The sequence below is a fragment of the Mastomys coucha genome, unplaced genomic scaffold, assembly GCF_008632895.1.
Source record: "Mastomys coucha isolate ucsf_1 unplaced genomic scaffold, UCSF_Mcou_1 pScaffold7, whole genome shotgun sequence".
NCBI classification, from domain to species: domain Eukaryota; kingdom Metazoa; phylum Chordata; class Mammalia; order Rodentia; family Muridae; genus Mastomys; species Mastomys coucha.
The window spans coordinates 24254264-24265318 of record NW_022196913.1 but is presented as its reverse complement, the minus strand read 5'-3'; the positions used below and the strand labels follow the sequence as shown (position 1 = coordinate 24265318).

At 42.5% G+C, this 11055-nt stretch overlaps 1 protein-coding gene across 3 annotated transcripts in view; it reads right to left on the bottom strand.

Annotated features, from left to right (window-relative positions):
• Nucleotides 1–11055, bottom strand: part of Elmo1 (engulfment and cell motility 1) — a 530953-nt gene that overhangs the window by 496767 nt on the left and 23131 nt on the right. Inside the window, exon 1 of one of the 3 annotated variants that reach the window (XM_031359617.1) lies at nucleotides 298–391. The exons of the other annotated variants lie outside the window; for them this stretch is intronic. The gene's annotated coding sequence lies outside the window, so the exon portion shown is untranslated. Of the gene's footprint in view, nucleotides 1–297; nucleotides 392–11055 lie in introns of those variants that run through there. 3 annotated transcript variants of the gene reach the window in all.

The following is an 11055-nucleotide window of genomic DNA, read 5'->3' as shown; positions in this document are numbered from 1 at the left end:
AAAAAAAAAAACAATAAAGTGATAACAACTCTCAATGTAGAGTAAATGGATACAACTTATATATTAATGTTTTATTATTTTTGCTTTGGGAAGAAAACAGAGCACAGTGTATTAGCATAAGTAATAACTCAATAACTCATGAACCAGTAGCTACTATGCCTCCATAACATGACTAAGAATAAAATTTCCAGAAAAAAAAATCAAGTTAAAATACATGCCATAATGAAATCTTTCCTTCTCTTAATCCAAGACTCTAGATCATTTAAAATGAAATCTGCAAACTGCAATCCCACTTACCAGCACCACGGAATGAGCATGCAAAACCTGGGCTCTGTTCTAAGAGCTGCGACCGATTTGTACGGAACAGAAAGGAACTGCTGATAACTCCTTAACTGGGCTTCAGTAGCAATGAAGCTTTACTTAGGCCTTCAAAAGTAGCAACTGCTTTCCCCATCAGGCATGCCACAAAGCACCCATTTTGTCAGCTATCTATAAAACTGACAAGGCAAGCCTCACCAAGATAAAGCAGAGACAAGGAAGAGTTTGACCCTCGGTAAATAAATGCCTAGCTTCAAATTTAATGCCATGGAGTATGTTTTTTTGAATCAGGAATCTCTTTGCCACTACATAATTAAGCAAGCAGATTATCACTCGTGGTTCAAGAATCATACGGTAACAATCCACTCTTAACCTCCCTAAATCCCAAGAAGGACCCACAAGCAGAACTGGCACTGCAGCTGCGCTTCTGCACACAGAGAACCACTTGAATGGTAGGCCAGGAATGAAGGTACACAATGCACATGCCTCGGAGCTGGAACCTCAAGAGAGATACTATGTTCAGTTCAGTGCCCAGATTCTCTGGCACTGACTTTAAAGAGCAGCTGAAGGGATTCCTCACAACCAAATGCATAATAAGCACTGACAATGTAGCAGCATTTGAGTGCAGAAGAGAAAAAAAAAACTGTGTCACAGTATTAAAAATGTTAACTTTCTGGCTCCGTCTCAACATTAATGTCTGTGTGTGGGCCATTCACTTCCAAACTTCTTTGTGTAACCAAAAGACTAGAAGGGTATGGGAAGAAGTTCTAAGCCCTGCCTTCTTAGCATGACAGACACCAGTCAGAGCCAAACATGAGCTCATATAAGTCTCAAAGCAACCTCTAAGAAGATAGCATTATTACCTACATGTAGAGCAAGGAAACTCAGGCACAAAACTGTTCTTCTGATGGCCATATAACTGGAGATGGGATTAGGAAGATAAAATCATAGGTAGCTGATACGTTAAATTGTGTCCATAGGAAAGATGTATTCAAGTCCTAACCCTCTATCTATAAACATGACTTTTCAGGCACCATCAAATTAAAACGTGGTCATGAGGGATGGTTCTATTCCACCGTGAAAGGTGTGGTTATCAAAAGAAGCAACACTACATAAAAACAAAGACATACAGGAGAAAGTCATATGGAGACATAGGAGAAGACTCTACATAAGCCAGTAAACACTGGAGGCTCCCAGGAGCTAAAGAAAATAGGAAAGTTTCAAAAGGAGGGTAGGTCTACTGACCCTCTGAGACCAAGCTTCCAGAACTGTAGCAGTGGCAGTTTCTATTGGGTGAAGTTATCCCATTTGCTGCATTTTGTTAAGAAGCAGAATGACCTGTCCCAGAGTTCTCATCAACCACTCCTCACTAGTAACACTAACCACTCCATTCAATCTGTGTGTTAAAGGAAACTAAAGAATCTATTTCCAGCCACGCAGCGGTGGCGCATGCCTTTAATCCCAGCACTTGGGAGAAAGAGGCAGGTGGATTTCTGAGTTCCAGGCCAGCCTGGTCTACAGAGTGAGTTCCAGGACAGCCAGGGCTACACAGAGAAACCCTGTCTCAGAAAAAGAAATCTATTTCCTGTCCCTTTTCTAGACTTTGTAGGCAGAGCATCATCAAGAACAGCTTAGTCACCCCTGCTCCCTCACAGAAGCCTGCAGCTCCACAAGTACACCCAGCAATGAGGAACTAAAACACAGATCACTAAGTGCAGTATCTAGTGGCCTGGCCCAGTTCACAACAATGAGGTTAGGCCCACAGGGAGATCTCAGAACCTGGAACTGAGTCTATCCGGGTCCCGAAGCTATGCCTCTCAGAAGGAACGAGAGCTTCAACATCTGGGAGCACATATGCTGCCCTCGTGGAGCTCTGTCTGGGGAATATCAGTCCCTTAGATGTGTCAGAATCAGCTCAGTAACCAGGCCAGCATCGGTAGGCCTGAAATAAGAAGTATCAGACAGAGCCTGGCAAGGAGATGGCAGACACAGGTCCACCGACAGGCAGGCAGAATCAGTGTCTCCAGGGTAGACACTAGAAAGGTCATTGGTCACCAGTCAGGGATGAAAGGCACACTTCAGTTTCTGTGGTCAAGGGTTACTGACTAGGACAGGGAAACCAGCAAGAATCAAGGGCCCAGCTCTGATGCTAGACTTCTAATATTTCTCCGAAGACTAAACCACATACAGAATGCCAGCCAGGTTAGGTAGAATCGTATTCGCAGGAGCTGAGATACCTCTAGGGTTAGTACACAGTCCTACATGGAAGAAAGTCCTTTTTCAACTACAGAGTTAAGTTTTTGGGTAGAGTGGGCATAGTAGGAACAGGAGCTGTCCCTCTTGGGTCCACTGTGCTCTTCTAAAACTTCTCCTGGAAAAATTAATGCTAGGACCACATTTACTCTGCTTTGCAGTTACTATAATGGGGTGCCAAAGGTGAATTCTGCTATACAGAGAAAGTCATTTAGTTCTCTCATAATTTTGTAGGCTAGTGTGAACAATAGGGCACAGGTTCTAGTAAGGGTCTGCCTTGGCCATATTGCACCATGGCAGGAGCATACATGTCTCTGTCTGTGCTCTCTATGTACCAGAGACTCAGCCATGGCAGCTCTACCTGAATATGGCCATCTAATCTAATCACTTCCTAAAGACCTCACTTCTAAATACCACCTTGACATTAAGTTCCAACTCCCTTGATGTCATTAACAATAGACTCTAGAGACTAAACTTCAACTTGACTTCTGGGGCACAAACCATCTTCAAACACAGCATGCACCAAATTGCGTTCTAGAATCTCCACACAAAATATCTGGAACAAATGCTCCCAAAAATCCCTGGACTTAAGCTCAGCATTGACAGGAGACCCACAGTGCCCCTGGGTTAGGATCCTTGGTAAAGACCAGGAAATGAGGGAACAGGAGGAAGAAGATGGAACCTCTGAATCTATGCCTCCCGGGGATTTTAACTCATGTTTTCAGTGGTAAGTTGAACTGCTTTTATCTGTTTTCTGTTTTAAAATGCAATTTTCCGTTCTTTGTTGTCCTTTTTGGATCTCAGTAAATATGAACTATGATGATGTCAGAGTGCTTTATAAATAGTAAAAGTATTAGGTAGCTGTCACCGCACAGTTGGTTTCTTTTTCCCATATTTCTAAATACAGGGCAAACATCTTTGAACATCTTTATCTAGAGCAAATGGCAACAGAGGAAGCAGTTACTACTAGGTTCCAGACAGTCCACTCACCTTACATACTTTTTATGCAGATATCAATACTCTATAGACACCAACAGGCACACACTCTGCTTACATCTGTGTCGTACCTGACAGGAGATTTCTGTGGAGAGGAATGGAGGGAACCGTGGGCTTCACATCTCCTGGAGTGCTGTCAAACATCCCTCACAGGCAAGCAGAGGCTGAGCGGACCACAGTCACAAGTGCTCAGACTCATGCCCAAATTGCTTCCCAGAAAAGCTAGAACACTTTTTACTCTGAAGGGCAAAGTGAGGGTAGCTGTCCGGCACACCCCTGCCAGCACTAAGTGCTCCATTGGGGCGCCAAGCAAGGACACTTTTATTAGGCTATGAATCAGAGAAAAGCACATTTCATATTTGGACATCAAGAAGCAGAGATGCATTTACCAAGCAGTTAAAAAAAAAAACTCTCAAATGACTGAGCCCTGTTCATCCTCATTATAAATAAGCCTTGATTTTACTACCTAGTATTTTTCTTTTTAAAATATGCTATTTTTTTTTGAAAATGCCAATCAATGAATGTATCATGATCATCTTCACAGCCCCACCTTCCCCCTACTCCCTTCGGATCCACCCCCTCTTCCCTATCCTCACCAACTTCCTGTCTTTTTGTTTTTAAAGAACAGACTATCTTAAGGGGAGCTGGAGAGATGGTTCAGTAGTTAAGAGCTTTTGACTGCTCTTCCAGAGGAACCAGGTTTGACTCAGGCTGCTCTTCCTAGCATCCATGTGGTAGTTCACAGCCATCTGTAACCCCAGTTTCAGAAGATCCAATGCCCTCTTCTGGAAATGAGGCACACATATAGTATACAGACACAAATGATGACAAAACACCAATACACATAAAGTAAAAATAATTAACTATTTAAAGCAGATATTCTGGTCCCTTGGCTCTTATAATCTTTCCATGTCTCTTCTTCGACATTCCCTGATCCTCAGATATAGGGGTTGTTTTATAAACATATTAATCAGGGATGGGCCCCCAAGAGTCACTTGATCTCTGCATTTTGACCAGTTATGGCTTTCTGTAATGATCTCTGACCACTGCAAAAAGAAAATTCTTTGATGAGGGTTGAGAGCTATACACTTACCTGTGAATACAAGAGTAAGTACTTGTTTCAACAAGCCCAGATCTGCACTGTTTAGGAAAATGTTTGGAGTGGGGCAGAGACAACATGACATGTTCAATATATCCATGGTGTTTTCCACAAACACACTGCTAGTCCCAGAATCCTCTTCATATGCTATAAATGTCATTGACTAGAGGAACACAGGGTGGCCTGCAAGTAAACACTGTTACCCAGGGCAACCCACTGGACCAGCAGTAGACTTTGAAGCAATCAAGCACTACATTCCTACTGCATTACACTATTAATATTTGGGAGCCATTTATATTGAGTTAAATGTTTAGGAAGCCACTGCATGAAACCATGATACCATTCTGGTCCTAACAGATAAAAAAAATTGATACTCACCCATGCTAAATAAACTCACTAATTTAGGAATACACTTTTGTGAATGCCTATTTTGGTCACCTCTAGCAGCTGAACTTCACTTAATTGCAGAAGGCCAGCTAATCTGAATAATGTAAAATGGTGAGCCATAATTAATTAACCAATTATGCTATAACCAATTAGATCTTCTCTATCTCTAATTTCTGATTTCTGTCTCTAAATGTTGCCTGATCATACTGGCCTGAGTTTTTCTTCTTGTTTTGCATCTGTGGACTAACCAATTCACTAATTGTTTTGTTTTGCTTTGCTTTGCTTTTAATTGCTCCGCACTACACTCTGTTGAATTTAATTAGTCTAAGAGATTTTCCTTTTAACATTTGTAACAGCGTTTAGCATTAACTAAGTGACTACGGAAGCAAAGGCTTCCAAGAACATGTCACTCAAGCTCTACACATCCCTATGGCTCCTTCTGCCACGTCTGCACCGCAATTACCTTGCTAACTTGGCATCTTTTGTTCTTATTTCCAACCAAGCAACAAAGTGTGCACATGTGAATGCAAAGCCTTATAGCTCACTGTTGGAAAATCGAGTTTGCTAGAACATCCAGGGGAAAAAAAAAAAAAAAGACCAAAAAAGCCAGCATCCTGGAATGCTCATTACTTCCCTTGCACAAGTCCACTTTGCAGAGAGACTGGGCTCCTCTAATGAGGATGCAGAGTGAGGGGCAGGAACATTGCACAATTTTTACCACAGTTTAGAACCCCGAGTTTTCTCCAAAGAAGCACAGATGTTCATATCTCTGACAACAGCCAGAAGCTACTGCCAACACATCAGCCTATTTCAAGAGAAAAACAGACACAAATACCAAATGAATGCCAAGTTCTCTCTCAGTTTTTTCCACTATTTTATTAGTCCACCCAGCTTGACTTTCTTCTTACCTTGCCCACCGAATACTTTCTGATCTCTAGGGCACACATATTTTGCAATTACCAGTCAGCAGGGCTCAAGTCTGTGTGCACCCTTTACAAACCCACTCTGTCCTAGCTCCAGCGGCCTTAGCAAAATATCAAGGTTCATTGGGACACATGTCTCGCCCCCAGATGTGACACATCTTTGCCCACTTGGATAGTTCCCCAGATATCAAAGCTAAGAACACTTGAGCCTAGAGATTCTCACACATAATCAAGACGTCTGAACTCCAGCCTGTTTTGAAGCTGCCAACTCCATTCATCCCTGGCTTCTTTGGGATTTGAATATGAAACAAGGTGGATGATGCTTCAAAGGAAAAAGAGGTGATAAATTAAAGTCTTGATTGAAATAGGGGATAGCTCCAGGTTTCACTGAATGTTCTTCCAACAGCCAGGATGAGACCAGCCTTGCCTAGTCTCTTCAGCAGGAGTGGACTAGCTATGAGGGTTAGTTAGTTACACTGGCCCAAATCAGTCCCACTTCTCAAAGTGTACAGACGCTATGGAATTAACTTCAGGGGGATGGAGCCAAAGGGGAAAATAGCCGTGTTTCTGCACTGCCCTGGGTGAGACCAGAAGGCACAAATCCCCCTCCAAGACAGACATGTGCTGCCTCTGACCCCATAAAAACGGTGACCTTTAAAGCATGCAGTTCACAATCCAACTGCATTGTGCAACACAGATAGCTGCGGCTTGTCAGGCTGCCGTGCTCTGATGCTTAGAACATCTGGCTAACAAGATTATAGCCAATCCCGGCATGAGAAAATTAGCCACAGACTTCTCACCCCAGTGTGACTGGCTAAACAAGCACACAGTATTTATCGATTGCTGGTTACGTGCTTGACATCCAAAGAAAGAAATGTGACACGGAAACAAGTGGGCATTATTCATCAAAGTCTTTTTCAGCCTGGAAAGAGTCTTATTTACATCTTCCTGGCTGAGGAGCTGGAGAGAATTGGCTTAATTCACCCGCCCCACCTCCAGCTCCAACCCCACCTCCAATCTGTGCTTTGCATTGGCCTTGGGGACCCAGTACAAGCCACAGCATATGAGTGGCATTAATGCAGATGCTCATGTAGCTTGCCTGGTTCTTTTGAAGAGTCCAGCTGCTGGCAGGAATGTGCCAAACACGATTGTATTTACTCATGAGGCTTGGCTTTCAGCATTTTAAATGTTCTGCTAGATTTTATTAATACGGAAGCAGGTCTATCAGGACAGAGGGGTGAGCAACATTTATCAATTTATGAAGAGTTTTAGAATGAGTAAAATGATTCCAGAGTCATCTACCCCCAAGCAAGAACCAGACCTTATTAAAGTATGATGTCACTGTGGTTGAGGTCACTGAGCCTGGGGTACCCCAAAGGGCATTTCAGAGCTCCTTTCTGAACCTGGCAAGGGCATGACTGATACAGCTTCATAGGGAAAGCTACTATTTGTTGGGCTTTATTGTATCCCAGGCCTGTTCAACACTACACGGCAAAGTCTACAATCTGTATTATTATGCCCATTTTACAGAGAAGGAATGTGAACCTATGCAACACTACATAACTCAAACCCACAGCTAACTAAATTGGAAATCCCAACTCTTTCAGGCTCCTGGCCCATGCTCTTTCCCTGAACCTAGTCTTCCCCATTCCAAGTTCTTTCCTGACAGTGGATAAGGAGAAAGCCTGCACTGTTTCTCTTCCACGGTGTACGCTGCCATTTCATCACACAACCTGGTGCAAACCTCAGGCACAGCGAAACCCACATCTCTTTACTGACTTCTATAGGCTTTCCTTGCCTCATCCAAAGCAAACCAACAGCTTTCCATTTACAATACGACTCAAACAGTACTCCAAACACACATGTCCGGTGTTCTATGATCTTTAGAGCCACAAAAAAAAAAAAAAATGAAGTCATCCTTTCTCAGGGAAGCCTGCTCTTGAGGAAGGAAGCTTCTACAAGAATCCTAGAAATGATGGAGAGCTAATGTCAGGTTAGATTCCCCCTCTCTTCTCCTAAATGATAAGTGTCCTTTACCAAAGAGAATGCATCAGCAGTCCCTAAACTACTACTCTCTGAAGCTGATGACACCTCTCCCTCAACTAAATGATCTGCTTCCCTGATGTTTGTCTAGGACTTACTGTTCTGCTCTGTTGGGTGGTAATCTGTGGACCTTGTGGAGAGGAAACCCACTTAAGCAAGGAGTCCCCAGGAAAGTGAAGACCGAGGTCCACTGAGGCAAAAACCTCCCTTTGCAAGGCAAAGTAAACTGTAGAGGACAGTCATTTTTCGCTCCCATTCCTGCCAGCACTGACCACGTGGGATGCTCAGAGCCTCTAGCACATGGGACTGCCTCACTGTTGTCTCCTACTGGAATGGCACTGGCACCATGGGAAAGGGAAGCTATGCAACCTTCAATTCATTCTCAGTGTTCATGGGAAAATCTTCAGAATGTCACAATGCACTTTCAGAAAAATTGCCTGGCCGTGTTGTCTAGAATCCTTTAATTTAACCCATGAAGGTTTGACCGTCCCCTAAGATTCTGGCTTCCATTTGCATTTGAATCAATGAGATACTCCCAACCAACAGGTTGATAGCTGCAAGTTAGGTGAGGCCTTGAAGACTGATCCTTTAGTAACGTGGCCAAAAGTCTAGGAATGAGGAAATACAATAGATGTGACCTAAACTAACACAAGTTAGCAATGCAGAGAAATCTATTGAGAAGACTTGCAAATACAACTTGTTGCATAAACAACCTGTCCTCTAATGAATATCTAAGGTCAATGCTGTTTAAAACTGGGCTCCTCAACTGTGGTGACCACCAGACAAACCTACTTCAATCTGGGGACCTCTTGGAACACTCAGTTTTCAATTTGCAAATGAATAACATACTCTAAAACAAATACATTATCATCATAACTATTAGGTTAACTCCAGTTACAAAATGAATGGAAACAAATTCCAACTCATCAACAGATTGTTAATTAATCTAATAAATATTTATTCAAGCTCTCTTGCCTCTGCCTCATACAAGAAGCAGGGGAACAGAAGATAAAAGTGAAGAGGACGACGTGCCCTCTGTCTTGAGAATGCTCAGGCCCACTCCTCTCCCCTTTGTTTTCTTATTCAATTCAGGCTGAACAAAGTGCCATGACCTCAGGCTTTGGTGACAGATTTTTCTCTCTCAGTTCTAGAGGCTGGAAGTCTATGAGCCCAGTGCCTGTGTGGTCAACTTCTGGTGAAGGATCTCCAGTTTGTACACTGCAAACTCTGGAAAGATGATGAGGGTTCTCTGGAATCCTCACCTGCAGGACCACATCACCTCCCAACACCTTATCTTCTAACACAGTCATATCAGCCGTCATGATTTTAATTATGACTATGATAGTGGAGAAGTGGTAGTAAACTCACTCCAGCTATCACAAAAACGTTTATATGACTATGTATTTTTCTTGTTAATTTTTCATTATGATTAGTAGAATACCTGGCACATGGGAGACAGTAGATGTGTATCTGCTGAATGAAGAAATAACACAAACTCTGCCAACAACTAGACGTTACCAAGTTATCTTGGACCTTTGATATTCCATGTGTAAAACAAGTTAAAAGTGTTAACCTGTATCCTAAATGGGTTTTTCAAAGAATATAAAGTCTACAATTACACCAAGATTAACTGGAGGAGGAAGAAAAGACTATGGTAAAGCAAGGCTGAGAGCCATTAATATTACAGAAAAAGAAAGATGATGACTGTAGGTCCCCCATCCTCAGCATATTAATGTAGAGAAGTTCCCCAAGGGTGTCCTACAGTCTACCACTCTGATAGAGAGAAAAGCTTTTTCTTGACAAGAGGCTCAAGAAGAAGTCTAAGATCTCTAGCACCTGCAACAGTTTAGCCCTAAATAAATATTTGTTTCCAAGGGCCTGCCTAATCACTTAACAACAGAACTACTCTTAAAGGTCTCCTTTGATGTTAGCTCCTGTCACCGAGTAAGGATGGTGGCCGGGTGAGTTGTTGTGTTAGAGTCACCCTGGCCAAAGTATCTGGACCTAGGAATCACTCTCTTGTCTGTCTCTGGGTGGTCGTCTTTTTGTTTGGCTGTCTGAACTTTCAGTTCACTGACCTCTTCAATTAGCTGTGTTAATTTTGTCTCAAGATTATCTTTAAATGAGCGAGATTCTTCAGCTGAGCACTCTCTAGCTTGGAGCGGCAGCGGCTGTCGTTTTATGTCTTGTTGTTTTCTGATATGAGGTAGAACGCTCCTGGTGATGAGGGAAGTTTGGCACCTCTCAGCCACCGTAGTGATCGACCGGGAGGGCGATCGGCTGTCTACGGAGAAGGTTTGACCCCCTTCGCTATCTGTAGAGTTGGAGTCTAGTGAATCTAATGTTGTCTCTGTCGTTTCTGTCGAGCCGGCGGCTGTCTCTTGTATTGTTTTTGTCGAGCTCGTGTTTGTCTCTTGTATCGTTTTTGTCGAGTCTGTGTCTGTTTCTTCTGAATCTGAGAGGTTAATGACTCTGGTTGAACTTACTCTCTTTTTAGAATTTATCTCTTTTTTCAGAATATCTAGAATTATTTCTCAGATATGAAGGGGGAGCCCGTCTATGTTATTACTTTGTAGACTTTTTTTTATCTGTTTTCAGGACGTTAGGTCTAAATGGCTTATATCTGTTACCTAGGGGCATGTAGTTTCTATCAATTGTGTTAGAATATTTAAAGTTGATTTTTTAACCCTAACTCTTTTCTCTGACAAAAGCTTTTTTACCTTTTGGGAAGTTGACTTAGAAACTTGAGTACCCATATTATGTCTATCGACAGTAAATCTTTTTTAGGTTTGTTTAGTATCGGGTAAAATATTTATATCTGTCTAGTGTATCGTAGTCTTTTACAGTAGTGGTCAGCGCTAACTGTTTTATCGGTTAAGTGACTACGAATTTTTGGATCTGTCTTTTTTTCTAGTAAATCAGAGTTCTGAATTTTGTGGTAGAGTCTTTAAATTTTTTTGTGTTCGCACCCCACGTTGGGCGCCATATGTAGGATGTCGTCCCGCAGCTCCTACTTGCGTGGGGTTCCACGAACCG